Raw genomic sequence first — 12,707 nt, 5'->3', positions numbered from 1 at the left:
AATAGTCTGACTTTAGTCAGGTTGTTTCTCCACCCTATGTCTAATGTCTTTATTGGTGGAGAGTTCATTTTTACAGTATTGATCTTGTATAGTTCTTGTATGATTAAGAGAATAATACCAATAATACACATCTCATCCCAAAAGTCATGACACTGAAAATAATTCAAAATAATTCATAGAAAATAAGAAATACACTATAATACAAATATCAATGGAATTGTATTATGTTGTGTACAATTAGTTTCTACTTCTTTGTTGGTAGCTCAAACAGTTCTTAGATAACATGCTTTTATTTCTCCCTTGTATTCAATTCTCTTTAGTTTATAAACATCAATTACAACTGAAATGTAAGTGATGCAATAATCAATATCAGACATAGTTGCAAGTAGTCAACTCTCAAAGCATGGGAATTTGACATTAGCAATCTAATCTATTTTAAATCATTACCTGTAGATATGAGGAATAAAATACTACTGAAGGCACAGCTATAAAGACCCATGTATTGGTACCAATACATCTGTAATGGGCAAGCAAAAGACAGGGCCTATGGAGTGGATAAATGCTTGTCACAATACTGAAATACTGAAGAAAGAAAATAACAGGATTTTTTCAATTCCATGCTCAAGGAATATAGAGAGACACTATAAGTTTCTATGACTACCATAAAAAGATGTTGCCAAAAGCCATAAAAGACTGTGCTATATTATTGCTGAGTGATGAATGAGGATATAAGTTGAACTCACAGACTTCCCAGTTTCTATAGTCAAGCCTATCCATTGGGAAAACTGGTACCTGATAGTGGAATGATGATATTTAGAAGTGTTTAGATAACTTTGAGGATCACGATCTTGAAATTCAGCAGAGTTTTTGCAATTAGCCAAGACAATTACTCCTTCACTGTCTGATGAAATCGGTCTTGCATGAATTGGAAATTCATTTGGACCTCAATTTAGGTGGCTATCATTTAAGGCCCTGTCAATTTTCATCATTCCTACCAGTCCTCAATGAGTCTTCTATTCAAACCCCAGCTTATCCCAGAGTGCCAGTTATGAAGCTAAACATGGGGTGTTAAAAATGTAGCAAGGTTTTCAAATTTATATTTTTGAAGGCACAGGTAATTTTTAGGCTACTAAACCAAGGAGAGAGGAAAACTCTGTCAAGGTAAAAGGGTTATATGTAGAAATCTGTTGACTTTGTCTCTCACTTTCTTTCACTCTATATTACATCTCTAAAACAGACTCAATGGTAGAATAGTCATTATGAGATTAAATCACCAGAAATTTCTGGGCATAGTCAAAAACTGTTCTGTCCAACACAGTATCTACTATCCACTAGCCAAAAGTCGCTCTTGTGCAATTTACTTAGATTATACATGTAAAATACAGTTTCGGTTTTTGAAGATAGTAAAACAAAAGGAAAATAATACTGGCTGGGTGCAATGGAGCATGCATATAATCTCAGCTAATTGGGAGATAGAGATTGGGAGGATCAAAGTCCAAGGCTGGCCCCAAGCAAATGCATGAGACACTATTTGAAAAATTACTAAGCCAAAAAGAGCTGGGGGCATGACTCAAGTGGTAGAGCACCTGCCTAGCAAATAAAATAGCAATAAAAATTTTACATTGATTATGTTGTAGTAATATTTTGAATGTATTAAGTTAAATCAAATATATGTAATTAAAATGTTTTTGCACATATCTTCCTTCTCTTTCCTTTTTTTCTTTTGATCTGGCTACTAGAAAATTTAAAATTACAAAGGCTGGAGGCATGACTCAAGTGGAAGAGCACATGCCTAGTGAGTGCAAGACCTTGATTTAAAACCGTCTGCTCCACAAAAACAAGTGCAAAATGACATAGGTAGCTAAAAATTCACTTTTATGCAATACTGCATTTCTTGAAGAAAGAATTCACAGACTTAGAGAGAGAATGTCCAAGTTGATTTAGCATATATATTGGGCTTACCCAATTAAGTAAACTCCACAGCAAAGCCCAGAGGTCACTTCCTTCACCTTTATGTGGATAGTTCATTAGAGAGATGAAAATCAAAATCGTAGAAACACAGTTCAAAAGTGTCTTCTAGAGCCTTTTGTACAGGTGGGGCATTGTCGCCATTGAGATTTCAGTGAGAGCAATAGCATCAATCCAGCTTTTATGTACAATGGAACAGTTCTCTGTTGCTGTCATGGATAGCAAGGCAGAGTGGGATCCCTGTCTCCTGAAGGTACTGGACTGTCACTAGCAAATAATTCTGTTTCTCCCATACCCATAATGCATAGAGATCAGATAACCATGGGGTAAATGTAGGAGAGACATTAAAAATTATTTTTCCTATTAATGAGTCAGTATTAAATGGAGAAATAATGCCACTGGAATAAATCAAGACAACCTCAACTTTTTCTCAGTCATACCAAACTTAAGACTCTAGGCCTTAAAATCCCTTTTCTTAAAGCCTTTACTTTAGAAAAATTTTAAAAGTTAATCTTTTCTTTATCCCTTTAAGATGTAAATCTTTTAAAAGCCTCTCACCTGTTTTACAGTCTAGCAATGTCTTTCTCCAGGACTGAGAGCCATTATTTTGAATTATAAGCATCAATGGAAATGGAGGTCTATCCTCTAGATTATCTGGATAACTATGAGCCTAACAGATTCTGTGGGGGGTAGAAGGAGGTACCTTTTTCTGTGTTGCAAAAACTGCCTACGTCATGGTAAACTATCTTTCTGTCATGTCAGGAAGTTTACTTTCCTTTAAGTAAAGCAGTCAGCAAACACAGATGACCTATTGTATTCCCCTACATCAGTTCTTAAAAACTCTCCTGAGATTTTAAATCAGTAGAACTGAGCTCAGACTAAACTATGTTCTCTCCCCATCTCTGTTGCAATGGTCTTGAATAAGGTCTTCTTTGCTTATTTTTGTTGTATAATTTTTGCTTTGACAGCAATTCTACAATGCTTGCATTGCTCTAGCAACTGAGATGATCAAACATTGTAGTTCATATCATAAGACCACTGGCATGAAAAAGGAAGTAAGATATAGACCAAAGTGGTTATTTTTCTAATCCAAATTTGTGATTTTGTGGGTGTGAGGAGGATTAATGATTAAGAGGAACTTGTAAGGTGTTCTGTTCTACCTCATAGTATTGCTAGCTTAGTCACAAAATTAATGAAAAACTATATGAATCCTAAGTAGGGAGGAGCACTGAAGATTTTTGATATTTCCTTAAATGAAGATTTGCATCATGCTAGGAAGTATAAAACTGGTCTTCTTTAATGCTTCCAGGTAATTAACTCAGAACAGGTGAAGAACAAGGAATATAAACATAGGAAAAATGGACATGAAATGGCAATGAAACAGGTTGCAGCTAACTATCACTACAACCTCCTAACAAAATAAGGAAACAACTGCTGTAAAACTACGCTACCTGTCTTTTCTTCTTTGCTCTATGGGTATCACATTCACATACAGCCTTATTCATTCTACTGTTTGTTGCTAATACATTCTGCCTATGGGAGGCATGCATGTGAGATTGGAAAGAGAAAATAAAGCCAATTGTACCTCATCTTTCCAGGTAAAGTTTAAAACTGAGCTTCATATTTCCTAGGCTTACTGTAAGTCAGTCAAACTCAGGTGAGTTTAGCTTTTCAGCCGCATATTGAATTGAGTCAAGTCTAAACTTTTTTAGTCAAACTCTAAACCTTTTTATAAGGGTAGAGATTAATGCTAAATTGATGTGATCCTTTAAACACACCAAATCTGAAATTTCCAGAATCTTTTTCAGACAGTATAATGACTTTGGGGGTTAGGTGTTCTTGTGTGACAGATACCAAGTAGACCTATGTTTGGACCATGTACTATTGGAGAGTATTTGTTTTAAACAAAAATGCAAGAATGCTTAATAGAGAGGGAATTGGAAAAACATGCTTCAAATACTTGTCTAAATATATACGTTCACCACTTTACAGCAAGTAAAACGAAGTCATATTAGATACGCTTAGCTGATCTAGATAGCACACTTGCTTCACCTGCAAAGGCAAAGATCACCTGAAGACCTTCCCTTCAGTTGATCACAAGCACTTCTTATTGTCCAGAGGCTGCAAGACTTCAGATACCAGAAGTGTGATTGGAAAGTTCAGTGTCAGGGAACGGGGAGAAGAATTTCAAACTGGTTCAATATGCAAAGGTTGAGGAGTTTCACACCTGGAGGAAAATAGAAGAAAGAGACGGATGGATAAAAAGTTTCCGGGCCTGACATTAGTAGTTAAATGTCTCATCTTGCCAATGTCACTGAGTCCTGGAAGATTATGATTAAAATCAAACAGATCTCTATTGTGAAAATCATAAGTTTTTTTTGACCATGAAATACCACTTCAGAGGAAAGGCATCAGAATCTATGTTCAGTATACACATATTTTCAATAACAGCATATCAGTAATATTATTTGCTATTATTATTTTTATTATTATTGATTGGCAGTACTGGGGTTTACACTCAGGGCTTCAAGCTTGCTAGACAGGCACTCTACCACTTGAGGCACAATTCCAGCCCTTTTTTTCACTTTCCTTTTTGTACATTAATTTATCTATAATCATATTACTGTTATACTAGGGGCACATTGTGACATTTACAAAAGTTCTTACAATATATCATAGCTAAATTCACTCCATCATTCTACTTTCTGCTCACCCTCCCCCATTCCTGGAATACTTTTAACATGTCTCATTTTACATCTTCATACATGACTACTTAATATTTCCACTATCTCCAGCCCTTTTTGTTCTAGTGATTTTGGAAAAAGGGTCTCACTTTTTTTCCAGACTAGAATGGTTCAAGAGTCTGCTATTTTAAGCTTCCTGCCATAGTTGGGATGACAGGCAGGTGCCACTATACCTAGCTTTTTTCCACTGAGAAAGGGGTGTCACGAACTTTTTCTGCCCAGGCTACCATGATTTGCCTGATCTCAACTTACTGTGCTGCTTAGAATGACAGGAATAATCCACTGCTCCCAGCCGTGCTGGTTGAGATGGGGTCTCACAAATTCTTTGCCAGGTCTGACCTGGAATCACAATCTTCCTGATCTCAGCCTCTCAAGTGATAATAATTACAGATGTGAGCTAACAGTGCCTGTCTAACACTTCCTTTTTAAAAATATTGTATGGTAAATCATACTGACTATGAATAATTAAATATTGGAGCAATTTCTACAGTACATTATATCCATACCGTAGGTTTCCTAAGAGGTCCCTAGCATTTAATCTTAATAAAATTAAGTCTTAACGAAATTATTGCAGTGTTTAGAGAATCATTTTAGTATTATGGGAAGAACAGTCCTATTATAGTAAACAAATTAACTTCCTAAGACCTCAATTTTGAGAGGATGATATTTTACTTGAGAGCTAAAGAAAATGGAGTAGCCAGCCTTAGATGAGAAAAAAAGAGGGAATGGCATAGGAAAGGTTTTCAAAGATAGGTAGGGGCCTTGTTCTACTGGCCTTGGGGGTTAGATGTTTTTCTGGATATAATGGGAAGTCACTGAAGGACCTGAGTAGGCAGTTGAAATCTTTACTACATGAGGCAGGAGTGAGGAACTAGGAACACAACAGTGAAGAGAGCGCAAAGCTAGTGGAATTGGCCTCAGAGGAGCTGATGTCTGTGAGATGCAGAGACAGAGGGATTCACTCCACACATGCAGTACAGGATCTGTCCTTGAGAGACAGCAAGAAAAACACAATTCTTCAAGGGGCAACTGGCTTTAAATTAAGATAAAGAGTTGAAGGGCTAGACTTCCACTATTCCACTACAGATGATAACTAGAATTTTATTTAATTTTTAGGAAAGGAGGGAAAAAGTAGATGCTGGACTAAATCACAGATCACACAGGAAAAAAAAGGAAGACGAAGACTTGATGAAGCCATTATGATGCATACTCACGTGAAACACAATAAAAACACCCAGGTTCATAACAGACCTGCTGCTGTAGACCTGCGGTGACAGTTGTGTTGAGGAGGACACCTCAGGAAATGATCATTTCCAATGGTTAATGTCAACTAATGGGCAGCTATGGAAAATTCCAGAGGTTTAAGCTCTTGTACACATTGTACACAGATTATATTATATAAAGATTACATAAAGTAAAAGAAATTAATAAAGCTCTTTCCCCAAACTCTGTAGAGATGCATGACATAAGTTTCTCTCTTCATCTCCTTCTGCTGGTGGCTAGTGAATTTCAACATTTTAGTTGTTAAGAGGCAAACAATTTGAAAAGAACAAGCATACAATATTCCCTAAAATGGTCCCTTAATAGGTATATGTAACATTGGTTACCTAAACTAAAATGAAATACGTGTACAGTTGGTACCAAAACTGATATGAAATGTGATTTTAATGCCAGGATGTTGTGGCTAAAGGGCAGAGAGTTAACGTGATGAGGAACTCACTGTTGAGTAAAGTCATACAAAAAGCGGTGCTTAGAAGCTCCCAGGAAAACAGAGAAGAAAAAAGTAGGATTAGGGATGTAAACAGACTGTACTCAAGTATTGCTGCCATTCTGCTCCTTCCAAATCATTGTTTATATCCGTTTTCTAATACAGTTTGCTTTGCTTTTGTTATAATTACCAAATACATTTAGAATGTCAAGGACGATGCTTTGTTTTAAAAACATTAAGCTCCAAAAAAACAGCAGTACTTCTGCTAAGTATGTGCCCTTCAAAATCATAATGTCCTTGAGGCATTTTATTCTTAAAAGCAAATGAAATTTTAATCAATTTAATAAATACCTCTTAAATTGAAAAAAGTTAATTCCCATAGGTCATTCTGAAAATAACTTTTAAACTCTGTTTTCAGACAAGGCATAAAGGAAATCCACAGATGTTATCATAAACAAATGTGAAGCTTAATGATTACAACAAAGCTAATTTCTAGTGAAGGCTAGAACACCACCAGACTAGGAAAAATACTTAGTTATGTCAACCACAAAACAATGTCCACAAACGCAATTACAATTACAAACATTGCATCACATTCAAAATAGCTTTACTTTAGTTGTAGAACAAAATGGGAGCTAAGTTAAAATTTGTCTCATTTCTTGTGGTGAACATGATCTCTCTTCCTGTTGTAAACAACTTCTGAGTTTAGGAATGAGACAGTGATTTATGTATAATCGAGGATAAATGATCACTTTAATTAAAATACTTTAATGTTATTAATTGAGAATTATTATGGTCCACTAAAAATCTCCAAGTTTCAAATCCTGGACTGGACTAAGTTAATGGAAATCAACATTTCATTGGAAAACCTGCACTTGAGGATTCCTTTAGTGCTTTCAGGTCTGTGTGGTCCAAGGCCACTACACCTGAGGGTATGAGAACTTTGTTGTGGGCTCTGATTCCTGCCTCAGCATGTGTATTTTGTAACAAATTAGTCCATATCTTACTGGATTGAATATAAAAATAACCAGCTGTTACAAGGCTGTTACTAAACACTGACGACATGTGCCACTATACCTACCACTCCTCTCATCTACTGTCCTCCCAGGGTTGTCTGTACCCACTGTTTATTTTCTTTGTTTCCCATTCATTCTTAAGCTCACCTCAAAGCTTCTTATGTTTCCCAATTTACTATTGATACTATTCATGTCATAACTAAGAAAATCCACCATTTCCTTTATGATATTAAGTGAAAATAATTTAATTTCTGTCATTTTACTGAGCCAATTGGGAAAAAAATCACTGTCTTTGTTATTTTAATAGCACTTGTTATTAAGACTCACTTTGCAAAAACTTTATATTCCTGTTTTAGTACAGGAATTTTTCTATTTGATCCTAAATGTCAGTATTCACAATGTCTGGCCTTAACTGCATCTTATATCTGTATTATTCTTCCTGGAAACATCATCAGACCCAGGGCTATGAATTTCCTGTTATAACCTCTAAAGTTATCATCAGACTTTTTATATTGTAGTCCTCCAGATGTCAATACTAAATTTCACTTATCATCTTTCTTTGCCTTCCATCAATATCTAAAGCAGAAAACATGGAGATTATATACAAGCCACAAAAGTGGATTGGTTATTTCAAAACTATGTTCCTTGTAAGGGGAACAAGGAAGTATTTTTAATATAGTTATGACATTTAAAACATCTTCACCACTATTTCTTTCATGTATGCAAGCATAATTGTCCCCTGCACAATAAATGAGCATTTCATCTGGTCCTTCTATTCTGTCCTGCATGTATTCCCATTGATTTTTTCTACCAAGTCAGCAGAGTGATCCTTTCAATATTTATGATATGGCATGCCTCTTCTCTGAAAAAAAATTGTTCAGAGTCTTCCTGTATCAGGCCAAACTTCAAGTCCTACTATGTTCTACAAAAATCAACACATCATCTGATACACTATCTCATGCATTCCTATGCTGATCACCATCGAAATGTTAATATTGGCTTTTCCTTTTTTTCTTATACTTGCTGGTTTCTCTACAGGGATGTGTTTCCATCAGTGATATGGTTTGAAGGAATATTCATGTCTACTCAAAGATTTTTAAGAAGAAAGTCTTAAGGGCTGGGAATGTTGATTAGTGGTAAAGCTCTGGGTTTGATCCCCCTTACCACAAGAAAATGAAAAGCAAAAACTACTACGAATTTATTCTTAGAATATCTTCTAAGAAATTGTTTCTAAGTTATGAGGACTCTTCCTTGCTAACGGTGTTGATATCCTTATAAAAGAGGCACCACACAGCCTTGAATTCTTTTCCTCTATCATTTTCCTCTATATGAAGATACAATGTCAAAAGTATCATTTTAGAAGCAGACAACTGCTGGCTCTTACCAGACACCTACCTGTGCCACAATGTTGAATTTCCACCCCCTAGAACTATGAAAAATGAATTTGTGTTCTTTATAAATTACCTTGTGCCCGCTATTTATTTTATGACAGCACAAAATGGAATAAAAACCCCAGATTAACTCAAGTCTTATTTTTTTAATTCTCCATCTCCCTTTTTGCTTTTTGCTTTTTGTCACTTTTTACCATTTGATACATTTACTCTTAGTTTCTTTTATGAATCACACTGTAAAATATGTGATCAGTGCTAGTACAACCTTGTGTTCTCATTGTTCTGGCTTAACACATTTGTGGAATGAATGAATATATTCACATCCCAAATCCCTGGCACTTACTAGATAGATAACTGTTGACATGTTATTTAACATATAGAGTCTTAATAATCTTCTGAAATCCAGAAAATAGTAGATTCTAGTATAAGGTTTTAAAATAATTACATAAGCTAAACCATACAAAGTATTTAACTCAGTTAACAAATGTTAGCTTGTATTACTTTATTCCATTTTTCTTGCTTATTTGAACTATGCTTAATATCGTCATTTTCTATCATCTATACAAAGAAAGCTTTTCTGTTTTCCTATGTGCAATTCTTTTAAAACCAGTGCTTGCTGGTCAACCTATGTAATTTTGGCAAAGTTAGACTAATTGTTGAGAATAATATTGGTTAAAATCTACATAGTTCTCCCCCCTTTTCTAACTTCATTTTCCATGAATATAGCCCCTATAGAATACAGAATGGGAATAGTTAAATTCTTATTTTAAGAAGCCTATGATAGCATAAAGTGATTGGACACTTCCATTTTTATCTTCAAAGCTTAAATTATTTCTCACAAAATGACTTGTCACCTGAAACTTCCAGATGTCTGACATCTGCTTATGTCTTTTTAAAAGACTGCTTAAAAATGATATTTGGGCAACAAACAAGGTAATTCTTGTATTACCACGTGCCTGTTGGACAATCATTCCTTTGAGCTGATAGTGTTCTCAAAGAAAACTAATTTCATCCATGGTAACGTTATATACGGTAATGACTGATTGATTATATCCCAAATTTTGAAGAAAGAAAATATATAGTCAAATTAAAGTTTACAATATATCTTCTAACAAAAGTAGGTGGCATAATACAACTACACTTCCAGGAGAGAGCAAATAGAAAAATGACATCACAAGATGTAAAATGTAAGTGACTTGAAGATAATGTTTACAATTATTTCTACATAGAGAGGAAGAAACGCCAAAGATTCTAGACCTGTTAAAATTTACCATTTTATTAAATGTCTCACTCTATACTCTTAATCTGTTTCAAGCCATATTCAAATCAACTGGAAATTATAGTCTTAGTTAGACTATGCTCACTGATGCTTTGAGAAAATCAAGATAACTAACTGAATAGTATAATAGAATTTTTGTATTAGCCATATAAGTACACTGCAGAGAGTCCAAATAAAGGGTAGAGAGACTTTTTGGTTTAGTAACAGAGAAAAGTTACAATACTTTCTTTCCCTAAAAATATTTTTAATGTCACTAAATAATTCAGATAATGAATATTACTTCTTTAAGATAAATAATCAATTTATTTGAGGTAACTAGAATTGAAATATTTTCCAAATGTCATTGATAATTTTTTTATTTTATATTAGTGTTGTGTCTGGCTTGGGAATCTAAATTCTTCACAAATATGGCAAAAAATTACACGATATGGTCTAAGATTTTCATATGTGCTCAAATTTGGCCCATGACTTGAGGAGATCACCAACACACAGGATTTAATTCAGGAAGAAAATCAGGCCCTTAGTTTCTAGTTTTTGCAATTGTTCATCAAACTGCTCTTATATGAGCACTTTCTTCATCAAATAATGACCCACATCTAAATGTCTGAGGTTAAGGACAATCAAACCATGAAGAATTGTTAATGAAGTAAGGATCAACATGTTCTTTGTGTATAAATAATTTAAAAATGACCCATTGCATTTCATTTCTATATTTTTTTATCTACTTACACATTGTCTGCTCATTTCTAGATGGCTGACATTGAGCTGATAAGTTCATTATGAAGTATCATTTGTAGGTAAAAATCAAGATGGGAAGTTTGGTAGGTACATTAAAAAATGTCCAAAGATGTCCTTGTTTTAAATCCCCCAAATCTTCAAATATGTTCCTGTCATAGCAAAAGTTTTGCAGATAATACTTATTTAAGCACCTCAAGATGAGGGGAATGTCTTTGACTGACTTGGCAGCCCAATGCATTCACAAGAGGAGGTAGGAAGGCCAGGGTTAAAGGACACGTGACAATGGAAGTAGAGGTGATGGAGAGACAGATGGAGAAAGAGACCAGTGCATACAGGTGTTTGAAAATCTGATGGCATTGGATTTGGAGATGGAGGCAGAACACAAGAGCCAAGGAATACAGGAGACCTCTAGGAGCTGGAAAGGGAAAGGAGTTGCATTCTCCTCTAGAGTCTCCAGAAGGAACATTGCCCACACCCAAATAAACAAATTGATTTTAAGACTTTGACCTCCAGAAAAGTAAAAATCAAATTTGTGTTACTTTAAGTGATTATGTTTATGGTAATTATCATAGTCATAATGGAAAACTAATACAGAAGGCATGGATGGATTACATATGAAGTGAACTATAATATTTTAATATATTTGCTAATAATTATGCTTTTCACAATACTAATTATTTATACTAAGAAAGTAATTGAAGTTATTGCCATAAATAATATTTATATGTATTCACATTTATATATTGTTACCTAATGCCTAGTGTGATGCATTTTGAAGCAGAGTTTGGCGGACATGATAAAGTCATAAGCCTTCATGTGTGAGATTAGTACTTGGGTAAAAGAGACCACAGAGAGCTCTCTGAATGTTGTGCTACAGAAAGACACAGCCAGAAGAGAACTATCTAGGAGCTAAGAAACAGGCTCTTATAAGATCCTAAAACTTACAGCATCATAATATTGTATTTCCTAACCACGAAAACTATGAGAAACAAATGTTTCTTCTTCTATGGTATTCTGCAATAGCAGTGAAATGAACTAGAATATTAACGAGTGTGATAAGAACATTTGTCATTAAGAACTATAAACAGTAATGAAATGGAAGTTAAAATATGAAGATGGAAATAAATAGAACATAAACATAGTGCTGTAAATTCTGATTTCGAGTAAGGAAATAGAAAACAGAAAATACAACATCTATCTATCTGTACATAAATACATATGGCAGTACTGGAATTTTGAACTTCAGGGCCTCTATTTTGCTATAGTTATTTTTCTGGTAGGGTCTTGAAAGTTTGCCCAGACCACAGTGACTCCCCTACTTGTGCCTCCAACATAGCTGGGATGACAGGCATGCAGCTCCACAAATAGCTTTTTAATTGAAATGGGAGTCTCACTAACGTTTGTCTTGGAACTGGCCTTGAACCACAACTCTCCATGTCTCCACCTTCTGAGTAGGGGGATTAGAAAAGCAAGCCACTGATCCTCGTTATTATGACTTATTTTGATGAAGGATGAAATTGTCATCTAAGAGGAATTATTTTTTGTATTTTTAAGAAAAAAAGTTGTTTATAAAATTTTCTCTGTGAAAAGAAGAGGAGCTCAATACTATAAGTGGAGCTCATTCACACACACACAAAAAATTCAATATATTTGCAGAGATTTTATTTTTTAAAGAAATCTATCAGGTCAGAGGGAAAATGTGATATGTGATTCATCATACCCTAATCATCTTGCTTTCTAAATAAGAAAAGAAAATAAGTTTAGGGTAAATAAGAGATCTTATGACATTATAGTTTAATAATAAGAATTTTCATAATAAAATTTTGTAGAAGCAAACTAAGCAATTTATAGCTTCTTTGCCTA

At 34.6% G+C, this 12,707-nt stretch overlaps 1 long non-coding RNA gene across 6 annotated transcripts in view; it reads right to left on the bottom strand.

Annotated features, from left to right (window-relative positions):
• LOC109702711 (uncharacterized) overlaps nucleotides 1-12,707 on the bottom strand; it is a 67,597-nt gene that overhangs the window by 30,357 nt on the left and 24,533 nt on the right. For all 6 annotated transcript variants that reach the window (XR_012439931.1, XR_012439930.1, XR_012439929.1 and 3 more), the window contains one exon: nucleotides 4,021-4,195. This is a non-coding gene — a long non-coding RNA (uncharacterized lncRNA). The remainder of the gene's footprint in view (nucleotides 1-4,020; nucleotides 4,196-12,707) is intronic.

Source organism: Castor canadensis, chromosome 12, assembly GCF_047511655.1.
Source record: "Castor canadensis chromosome 12, mCasCan1.hap1v2, whole genome shotgun sequence".
Lineage (NCBI taxonomy): Eukaryota > Metazoa > Chordata > Mammalia > Rodentia > Castoridae > Castor > Castor canadensis.
Note: the sequence above shows the minus strand (reverse complement) of the source record. Positions and strands in the feature narration are given on the sequence as shown.